The sequence below is a fragment of the Equus asinus genome, chromosome 4, assembly GCF_041296235.1.
Source record: "Equus asinus isolate D_3611 breed Donkey chromosome 4, EquAss-T2T_v2, whole genome shotgun sequence".
NCBI classification, from domain to species: Eukaryota; Metazoa; Chordata; class Mammalia; order Perissodactyla; family Equidae; genus Equus; species Equus asinus.
Window position 1 is genome coordinate 68039104 of NC_091793.1, and position 11730 is coordinate 68050833.

Below are 11730 nucleotides of genomic sequence, written 5' to 3' on the forward strand. Positions count from 1 at the left end.
TGGGTTGCAGATAGTTTGATATGTGTCTTAATGTGCCCTGTGGCTATTGTTCTTGATGTTTGGTTTGTTTTCTAGAATTGTGAGTTCCTACGTGGTAGCCACTAGCCACATGTGGCTATTGAGCACTTGAAATGTGACTAGTGTGACTCAGGAACAGAATGTTAATTTTAATTAAGACACACTTAAATTTAAAAATTCATGATTGGTTTAGCTATTGGACAATGTTTGAGTATGTTTGGAGTGTCTTGAGAGGTGAATCTACTGATTTTAAGTTCTGTGTGTGGCTCCCGTATTTCTCGTGGACTGTGCTATTCTGGATGGTCCCCCTTGATGTCGAAGACCCAATACTAAGTCTAGGGCATGAGGAAGGGAACTGAGGGGTAAGAGGGCTGGGACGCCATTGATGCTGACGGTGTAGGACGTGAGCCCGCTTGGGGAGTCGGAGCTCACGATAGGGAAGGCAGGAACGTACTGAAGTATATGGCACTGAAGTTCAGCCTGGCATTTGGGAAGAAAGGGCAGGGCTGACAGGGCAAGAGGAAAGGGTGTAGGATAGAGCAGCATAGAAAGGATAAAAGAGAAGTAAATGCTTTTGTAGTAGAAATTAGTGGAAGCATTCCCCTGCTCTTTGTGAGGGATGACAGGCCGTAAAGGGCTATCTTACTCTCTTGATGAAGCTCGGACAACATGGAAGAGTCTCCCGGAGACACTGGAACACCTTCTGTTCAGAGACACTGAACGCAATGAGGCAGGCATTAATAGGCAACTGAGGACAGCTGTTCTTTGTTATGGAAGCATTGCCTCTATGCCACATGGAGGAGGAGCCCTTTAGGAACATGAGCTGGACTTTTCATTCATTCAGCAAATGTTTATTGAGTACCGACTGTGTGCCAGGCACCGTACCAGGCGGTATCGAAACAAAAGTGAATGAAGTTGTACGTGAATATTCATAGCAGCAATATTCACAGTCTCCAAAAAGAGGAAACAAACCAAATGTCTATCAGCTGAGCAATGGATGAACAAAATATGGTTTGTCCATACAGTAGGGTATTATTTAGTTATAAAAGAGAATTAAGTGCTGACTCATGCTACAATATGGATGAACCTTGAAAACATGCTAAATGAAAGAAGCCAGGCACAGGAGGCAACATGTTGTATGATTCCATTATGTGAAATGTCCAAAATGGCCAAATGCATAGAGACAGAGAGTAGATTAGTGGTTGCCAAGGGATGCCGAGAGTGGGCAATGGGACGGACTCCTAGTAGGGATGGAGTTTCTTTTTGGGGAGATGGAACTATTCTGGAATTCGGTAGTGGTGGGATTTGCACAAAATAGTGAATACACTAAAAACCACTGAAGTATACACTTTAAAATGGTGAATTTTATGTTATATGAATTTTGAGGGGTGGGATGCGGACATAGTGGGCCTCCTGGTGCGATGCATGGAGAAGAGCTCAGCAGGCGTCTCTGTAGTTAATTGCAAGAACGTAGGACCGGGTCTGCACGTGTGCACACCCCGAGTGGCCTGAGGTTGAGATCATCCTGTGGAGTGAAAGTCCCGTACCCTTAAAACTCTCAAGGCAGGGGAGACAGGGAACAGCCGAGGAACCGTTCTGGATGGAAGGAGACCGAAGAGACAGGACAATAAACACAACGTGTGATCTCGAACAGGATCCTGGGCCAAAAAGAAAAAGTGATTCGTGGGATAGTTGGTAAAATTGGAAGGAGATCTATGGACTGGATGGGAGATTGGTATCAATGTTCATTTCTTGATTGGAGGAATCATTCTAACGTAGGAGACTGACTAGCTACACACTAGGGTATTTAGAGGTTATGGGCAGGAAAAAAAAGAGGGAGAGAAGTGGAGTAAAATGTTAACAGTTGGAGATTCGGAATGTAGAGTATGAAGAAGTTCTTTGTATTATTCTTGTAACTTTCTGAAGGTCTGAAACTTTAAAAACAAAAAAAAATTACTTAATTACCAAAAAATTAAAATAAAAGAGCTGGCAAAAACTAGAAGATCTTGAATTAGACAGGCTTCAGGCATAGTTTGCTCAGGGCTCCAGCTCACTTTTTCTCCCTCACTCTCAGCTCTGCCCTTCTCTATAGATTTTACCCTCAGGCTGGTTTCCTTTTGGTCCCAATGTGGCTGCCAGGAGCAGGGACTATAGGCCCCCAAACTTCCAGGGGGGAATTAGTGAATTAATTACATTGGTTGGACTAATCTAGATGCTGGATGTGTGTGAATCCTACCCAAACCGTAGTGTTGTTGCATCATGATGAAGGGGAGCTCCCCAATGGAGAATGTTCATGTTCTTGGGAATCAGCCTAGGTACTTAACCAGTGAATGCCCAGCACCCAGCTGTATGTTGAGCAGACACCCAAGAAGGTGAATTTAGTGCAGATACAGAGGACATGAGTAAACACTTGTACTAAAAGAATTGAAGGTATTTTCTAGGAAAATATAAATTATTCAAGAGAATGAGGAAAAAAAGCCACAGAAAGAGAAAATATTTGCAAAAGACTTAACTGATAAAGGTTTGTTATCCAAAGTATACCAAGAATTCTTAAAACTCAGCAATAAAAAACAACTCAATTAACAAATGGATAAAAGATCTAAACAGACACCTCACTAAAGAAGATGCACAAACAGCAAATAAGCATGTGAGAAATGCTGTACGTCATATGTCATCAGGGAAGTGCAAATGAAAACATCAGTGAGATACAACTAGACACCGAGTAGAATGGCCCAAACCCAGAACCCTGACAACGCCAAATGCTGGCGAGGATGTGGAGCACCAGGAGCTCTCATTCAATGCTGATGGGAACGCAAAACAGTCCAGCCACTTTGGAAGACAGTGTGGTGGTTTCTTACAAAACTAACCATACTCTTACCGTATGATCCAGCAATCATGCTCCTTGGTTTTACTCAAATGAGTTGAAAACTTACGTCCACACACAAAAACCTGCGCTGGATGTTTCTAGCAGCTTTATTCATAATTGCAAAACTTGGAAGCAACCAAGATGTCCTTCAGGAGGTGAATGGATGAATGAACTGTGGTGCATGCAGACAATGGAATAAAAAGTGAGCTGTTAAGCCATGAAAAGACATGGAGGAACTTTTAATGCATGTTCTAAGTGAAAGAAGCCAATCTGAAAAGGCCACGTACTGCATGATTTCAGTGATGTGACTTTCTGGAAAAGGCAAAACTTTGGAGGCAGTAAAAAGACAGTGGTTTCCAGGGGATAGGAGGGAGGAAGGGATGAGCAGGTGGAGCATGCAGGATGTTTAGGGCAGTGAAAATACTCTGTGTGATGATATAATGGTGGATATGTGTCATTACACATTCGTCAAAACCCGTAGAATGTACAACACCGAGAGTGACCCATGGAAACTATGGACTTGGGTGATAATGATGCGTTGATGCAGGTTCATAACTGTAACAAATATTCTACTTTGGTGCCGGGATGTTGATAGTGGGGTATGTTGTGTGTGGGGCAGGGCTGGGGGAATATGTACAGGGTATCTGTACTTGCCACTCAATGTTTGCCGTGAACCTAAAATTGCTCTAGGAAACAAAGTCTGTTAAAAGGGATATGAAACAAAACAGCGATTGAAAAGATAGTCAAAGATCTATACCTCAAAAGACAGCAAGCCCAGTGTTGTAGGTAAGTTCTACTAAGCTGTCAAGGAAGATACAATTCCTGTATAATATAAACTGTTCCACAACTTAACAAAAGTAAAGATCTTCCTGCCTTTTCTTATGATCCTGACATGCATATATCTTAGATTAAATATTAGCATAGTCAATTCACTACTGAATTAAAAGAAAAAAATGTACCATGACCGATAGAATTCTTCTCAGTAATGCAAGGAATGTGCCAGATTGACGTAAAGGAAACTCTAAAACTAGATGGAAGGATGTAAAAAACCTGAAGAAATGGAGAGACAGGCAGTGTTGTAGGAGAGGGAGACGTGACCGGGTCAAGAGGCCGTGTCTTCCCAAACCAATGTGTAAGTCCACAAAAGTAATTCTAATCAAAACGCCAACAGGATTTCAGTGAAGCTTGACAAGATGACTCTTAAAGTTCATCTGAATTAGAAATGCATAAGGATAACAAAGTCAATTTTGAAAAAGAATAATAATCAGTAGGTATATGAACTATTTACCAAACATATTTTGAGGTTAAGTAATAAAATACTGAGGTATTGGTGCATGAACAGACAAATCATTCAATGAAACAGAATAAGGTATAGAAATAAACCTGATTATTGAAATATTCACTCATCCAACTAATGTTTATTGAATGTATCAGCATGGTTCTCTATGTGGGTGAGGTAGGAATAAACAAAACGGATAATGTCCCTGCCTTCTTGGAACTGACCTGCTAGCAGGGGAGGATGAACAGTGAGTGAACCAACAAGTCCTTTGGTATGGCACGTGGTGACAGGTGCAGCTCAGGCCAGGACGGCAGGAGTGGAACTGGTGAGAATGGTCCAATTCTGGAATATTGTGAAGGTAGAGCCAGCAGGATTTGTTCATTGCTGTTGATGTGTGGTATGTGAGAGAGAGGAATCAAGAATGATGCCAGGGTTGGGGCTCATGTACTGAGATGGGGGAGATTTGCGAGGGGGGAGTGCATGAGTTTGCTTCCGGTCCTTTGGTTAGAGATGCTCACCACACCCCCAAGAGCATTTATCCGGTAGGTAGTTGAGTTTGTGGGTGTGGACTTAGGTGAAAGTATTGGGCTAGAGATATTAATTTGGATGTCAGTCAGAGACTGGAGAATGATGGAGAGAGTGCAGACAGACAGGAGAAGGACAGAGCCCCGGGCCCTTCAACAGCAAGCAGTGGGGAAGATGAGGGGACCGAGTGAAGGACACTGGAAGGAGCAGCCAGTGGAGGAGGAGGAAAACCGGGAGAGTGAGGGCTCCTGGGAGCACGGAAGGCAGTGTCTCGAGGCGGAGGGAGCGGTCCACTCCGTCAAGCGCTGAGAAGTCCATGACCGCGGGGTTTAGCACAGTGCTTGTGGTCTGCACAGAGACAGCTCGGGAGCGACCGGCAGCAACTTCAGGGTAGCGAGGGAGGGGAACCGTGGGAGGGGGATTAGCTTTATACAGCACATTCCATTTCCTTTATCAAATTAAAAATATCTCTGAAGCGAGTATGGTTAAAGTTGTATTTACTTCTATTTAATCTGGGTATTGGATTCATGAGTGTTTGTTACATTATTTCCTTTATTTTTCTATATGTTTAAAATGTTGCCTAATTACAAAGAAGAAAAACCATTTATACATAAATATTAAAAACAAGTATGCATAAAATATTTTTAGAATGATGCCCAAGAAACTGGTAAATACTTGTCACTGGCAGGCTGGCATGCGTTATGACGTTCGTGGGTCCTGGGCAATTTTGCCTCCTTTAAAAAATATTAAAAATTATGTTTTATAATTGCCTTGGTATAAAGACAAATATCATCCAGGCTGGGTTCCTTATTATATGTTCATTATTATTATATTTATTTTTTCTTGTGATTGTAAAAGAAATTAAAATTAAAACATTTCCGGGAGCCCCTGAAGGTCGTGTGGCTGTGTGTACGGTGCCTGTGTGCCCAGTGGAGTCGTCGGCCCCGGGCGCCAGGCGGGGGCTGGGAGTCAGGGATGGAAGGCGACTTCCTTTTCACTCTGTACCTTTTGTTTTATTTGAATTTTTTAAATTCTGCGTATTTATCCCTTTTTTAAAAGGAGGCAAAGCCTACACACGAATAAGTAAAAGAGAATGAAGCTAAGAGATCGGGCAAGGATGGAAAGAGACAGTTCACAGTCGAGTCAATACAATCGGCCAGTAGCCCTGAAAAGACGCCCAACCAGACGTGATCAGGGAACTGCAAATCAGACAATAAAAAGTTTTTAATGGCAAAAATGAAGAATATTGATGCTGCTGCGTGCTGACTGGCATGGGGAACGGGCGCTCTCAGTGTGATGGGCTGTCACTGGTTCAGTCTTTCAGGAGAGCAATTTATCAGTGTTTGTCCACACACGTGATGCAAATGCCCTTTGACCAGGGACAGTAATTCCAAAATGTCTAACATATAGAAATACTCTCATGAACGAAAAAAGATATGTGCATTGCAGCCTTATTTGAGTGAAAATTAAAAATAACCGTAAATGTCCATAAACAGGGGAATTGATAGATTGTGGTGTATATATCCTGCAAAAAATTTTAGTTAGTTGTTGAAGTAATAAGATAGATCAACATGCAGCAACACAGAAAGTCCACCGTATTGTTATGTGAAATAAGCCAGTTGCAGACTGAGTTTGGGCCTCTCTGCAGGTGTGTGTCTGTGGAAATAGATGGAAGCCATCTAGAAGAATCCATGCTCAACTCTGGAAGGGAGACTGATGGAGGCGAGGGCGGGGGGTTAAAGGGGGATTTTTAGTCTGTAGTTTGTATATGTCCATAGTGCTTAATTTTATTACAAAGAGAATATGTTTATATAATACTTATATAATCTTTTAAACAATTAAAAAATTTAAGGTAGTTAAAATTTAAAATTGAATTAGTTACAATTTAAGGTAGTTGCTGCGCAAGGCTGGATATGATCCTTCCCAACCAGGCCGAAGGGTTGAGAGGCAAGGAGAGGCCGGATTTGTGGGGTCTGGGGGGAGCTTCAGTTTGGGATTTCGGAGCTTCAGGGTTTCCAAGCTAGAAAGGTCCCGGGCCCTTTGCCTGTGCAGAAATCCAGCTAAAATCCATGAACTGCTGGCCTCTTGTGGCCAGGTCTGTGCCAGCCAGTTTCACAGACGTGAGATTCTGCAGGTTTCAGCCCCACCCCACGAGGGAGGGGTTCTCATTCCCACTCACAAGATGAAGTCTCGAGGCTCAGGCAGATGGCCCGGCAGGAAGTGGCAGAGTCGGCTGGAAGCCTGGGGTAAACCCTCCCAGAATGGTGGCCTTGCCAAGCCCCAGGGTGGTGGGGCTGAAGCCTGGCAGCACCGGGACACCCCAATGAGGGAGGGGTAGCAGGGCACAGGGCTGATTTGGGGCAGTTGTGCCCTCTGTTCCAGAATAGGTCTGGATTTCCAGGGACCGTGTTTGTCCTTGAGGGCCAATGATGGTTTGAGCAGCGTCAGTGCCGGTTGCGTGTGTGAGGAGGAGTGGGTGAGGGCAGAGGACCCTGTAATGCAAATCAGAATGGGCAAAGGACTAAAGGAGAAAGGTCAAAGAGAGCCCCAGGCTAGGCTGGTCCTCTGAGTCCCAACACACACAGTTCTGGGAAAGCAGCCGGGTTCCATCACGGTCCCCAAGGGCACAGCCTGTGTGTGGGGTCCCTCCCTCTCAGGATTCTGCCCCAAAGAGGCAGCTGAGATGTCCCTAAACATCACCAATTTTGGGGAAGCCCCAGCCCAGCTGGCACCGAATCTGGGACTCCTCTTCCTCGCGCTGCCACCGCAGCTCCCGCAGCCGCCTCAGTCAGCCTCTCTGTGGTCCCTGCATGAGCTGGCGCCCTCGCTGGGGCTGCTGCTCAGGAGCAGAGACTGTGGAGCCAGGACGCTCAGGCCTGAACCCACTCCACTTCCCGGCTGGGCCTCAGTTTCCTCATCTGTAACATGGAGTTAATGGTAGGTCTCTGGAAGGCTGGGGTGGGACTGAGTGGGTTTACACTTGCAGAGAGAGAGTTTAGAATTCGGCCTGCCACGCCTCGGTGCCTGGTCACCGCGCTCCCTGGTTATCCCCACAGAGCAGCTTGGGCAGGGACTGCAGCCTGAAGTCCCAGGCCCCCCCAAGTCATCTGCACATGGGCCCGTCCACCTCTCCAGGTGTGGCTGAGGTTGGGGAAGCAGGATCGCCATCCTCAAAGAGCCTGCAGACTGGAGATCAGGAAATGCACTCAGCTCCTGGCACAGAGGCCCACAGGCCCTGGGCAGCCCACCTTCCAGCAGCATCCTCGTCCCTGAATCGGCGGCAGGCCTGGAGGAGCCCAGGCAAAGTGGGTGTGAAGAGAAGCCCTTTGAGGCTGGGAGTGTGACGTTGGTGCATCCTCCTCAGGGTCAGCTAGGACTGGGAAGCGGGACCTCGGGACCCCTCCTCTGGAGCTGCTAATCTTGCGCATGAGGAAATGGGGCCAGGGTCACCCAGTGCTGGGGCTCCTGAGTCTGCTGGGCAGGGCAGGAGTGGAAGGGGCCTGGCCTCCAGGAAGGGGGAATTGAGGACCCACGGGTCCTCCTGGAGCCGAGCCGGCTGGTTCTCAAGCCTCTGAGACTCTGACCTCGAGCTGCCTTCAGGATCCAGTGGAGGCCCTGGGGCAGAGGTTCGGTTACGTTATTAGATGTTCCTGCCTGTGTCCAGGAAGCTCTCTCTGCTCCCACTTGCTCTTCCCTCCCTCACTGGAGAGGGACAGGCTCGCCCGGAGAAGCTGGTCCTCATGGTGCTGCCAGCCAGGGGACCTGAAGAACAAAGGTCCAGCCTCTTAGGGCCCAGGCCCTGTGCTGGCTGCACCTGTGTGCTCAGGCCATCCTCACACCTTCAGGGGGTCTCCATGACACCCATCCACAAGGGAGGAAATGGGGGCTCGGAAGGTGCAGTGGGTTGAATAGAGGCCCCACAAGCATATGCCCAAGGCCTAACTCCCAGTCCCTTGACTGCGACCTTATTTGGATCTAGGTCTTTGCAGGTATAACTAAGGTGAGGGTGTCAAAAGAGTTCATCCTGAATCTGGGGTGGGCCCTGTACTTAAGAGAAAGTAGAGGGAGATTCAAGACCCTGACATGGGGTAGGGACAGAGAAGAAGGCCATGTGATGACAGGGCCAGGTTGGAGTCTCCCAGCCCCAAGCCAGGGGACGGAGGGCTGCCGGCAGCCTCCAGAACCAGGAGGGGGAGAGATCCTCCCCCAGAGCCCCCGGGAGACCCAGCCCTGCCAGCACCTTGACCTTGGACTCTGGCCTCCAGGACTGTGAGAGGACAGACCTTTGTAGCTTCAGGCCACATCGTGTGTAGTTGTTCGAACAGCAGCCCTGGAAGCTAACGTGGGGGTCAGCCACGTGGTTTGCCCAGGGTCACTCAGCTCGAGGGGGCACGAGTGACTGAGGTCTGTCCGGGGCTGCTCGCTACTCTGATAGGTGACACACTGGCACTGGAAGGCTCGCCTTCGTTTGGGGGAGTTCCAGAAGGATGTTTCGAGCACACATCACAGGTGTGTGTGTTTATAGGAAGAGGGGACCTGGGAGGCCTGGCCTTTTCTGCCCATGGCTGTGACTGGCCAAGAAGGGAGGGGCACTGCCGGGCTGGGCTGGGCTGGCGGCCACCTCCCTTTAGTGCTCTGCCTTCTCTTGCGTCCGAGAGCGCTGGCCTGCTCCACAGACCATAACCTCCCCACCTCTACCTTCCCCACAGCCTGTAGCCTTGCAGAGAAGGCCCCTGGCTGGGGTAGGCTGTAGGCCATCTCTGGGCCAGTGGAGGGGGCATTGGCAGGGTCCCCATGGGGCCGCGGTCTCTCCCGGAGAGCCAGTTTTCACCTGTCTCACCAAGAGCCACTCCAGGCTGGACGGGGGTGAGTGAGGTCAGAGGCTGGATGCAGACACCTGTTGAGGGGCCACGAGGGTAGGTGGGCCCTGAAAGTCATCCTCCCCTCAGGGCCCGGCCCAGAGAGCGGAGGCCAGAGGCCTTTTAGCTTCCAGGGAGTCCTTCCCTCACTCTCCCCCGCCCACCGTGGCCCCTGAATGTCTCCTATGCGCTTCTTGAGGGCGAAACTGGGGAGAGCTACTCAACTTTACATTCCTGGTGCCTCATCAGTGTTGGCCCCCTGCAAAGGTGAGAACCAGGACAGAGGCCAGCTTGGGTACGGAGGGAAGCCACGAAAGGGGCGCCTCACCCAGCCTGGAGGTGCAGGTGGAGAGGGGATGTGCCCGGCTGGCCTCCACTAGAAAGTGAGAGGACTGACACCTGCCCATCTTGCCACACGGAGACGGAGGGACACCCCTCTGCTGCCACACTGCCCCCCACCCAGGCCTTGGCCCCTCTGTGTGACAGAACTCAGGGCCATGTCCCTCTGCACCACAGGCCTTTGCACAGCCTGGAGTGAGACCTGCCTCACCCCAGCCACTCTGCACGGCCAGGCCAAAGGCGACACCTCGATTCTGAGCCCAGGTCACAGCCCCTTGTGACCTCCATCTCTCACATCCTCGAAGCACGTGCCTGTGTCTCCCCATCATCATCCCCCCTGGGTGGGGGACTTGGGGAGGACGAGGGCTGGTCTTCTCTCTCCCTCTCCCTCGTGACAAGCGCAGTGCCCGTGGGTGCTCAGCAAACCCTGTCCAGTGAACCCAGGGCACCGGGCGGAGCTGGGCCAGCCTCAGACCACCTCGATCTCGTGTCCTGTGACGTGGAAATGCAGTCACTTCTCAGCCTCTGCACTGGGGGAGGCCGTGGTGGCGTGGACGATCCACAGTCATCCTCAGGCTCACCTTCAAATGTGCAGGACACTGGGTTTTTGGCAACAGATTTGTCTTCATGACGCTGCTAATTAACCTGAGCTGCAATTCCAGGCTGTGGGAGCCTCGATGCCGGAGAGGAGGGTGAATGCAGCCAAGGGGGAGCTTCTGCAGTGGAGTCTGTGCAGAGGAGACCGCACGTGCATTTGAGATGGGCTTGAGCGCAAAGGCAAATTCTAATTGTCCAAACAGAGAGAGACAGGTTCAGTCCAGCAGGGTCAAAGGTTACCTGCGACGCCACGAGTGAACCCTATGTCAATTTGAATCAATCCCCAAACCTTTGCTGGACGACTGTGAGGCACGCAGGACTTTGGGGGTCGTGAGAGAAGGCCCCACCCCCCTGAGCTGATGTTAATGAGAATGACCCAGAATGTGAGATTTTTCCTGTTCCAATTCTGACAACTTATCAAATTCCCCACATGGGGCCAGGGTCTGGGTTAGAGAGAAGTGGGTCCTGGGATGGTCTCGTCCACACTGCTATTAGATTGTTTATTGGGGTTACACCTCTGGGGCTCCCACTGAGAAGCAGGAGTCCCCCACCTCGCCCTCCCCCGTTTTCCCCGAGACGTTTGGTTTCTGGTTTCACTTGTTCTCTTGGGTCCCCCCTGGGCTGGGTTCTCTCCACTTGCCCCTCAGGCCCCATCTCTCCCAGCTTCCAAGTGGGCTTGGCTGGTCGGGTCCCCACAGGCATGTGGACAGGAGGACAAGTGGACAGAGAGACGAGTGCTGACTCTCCTGGCCCCTCCCTGCCAGGCCTGGATCCAGAGGGAGGCTGCGTTCCTACGTGGCCACAGCTCCTGCCAGGTGGCCCCTCAGGCTCCTGCTGGGCTTGTCCTGGTCCCCTGCCCTCGCAAGCCCCTTAGCCCTGCCCATGCCTCTGCCTGCCGTCCTGCCAGAGCCTCTCTGCCACTAGTCCTCGGGAGGGCCCTCTGTGCTGGCCGGCCCCTGGCTGACCCGCCTCCACACCCTGGATAACGTCCTGCTGGACTTGGGATGGGCTGAGGTTCCTCCCTTGTCCCCAGCCTGGCCCCACCTCCCATGGCCTAACCTGGGGCTTAAAACTTCCACAAGATGTGGAATTGTGTGTGCACTGCAATCCCAGGGATGTGTGTGTGCGCGCGAGTGCGTGTCCACCCACACAGGGGTGAAAGGTCAGGAAGGAAGACACTGTTAATTCAGCAATGTTTGTCTCTGGGAGACGGACTGGTCATTTAGGTTCCTTCTTTTACTTGTCCG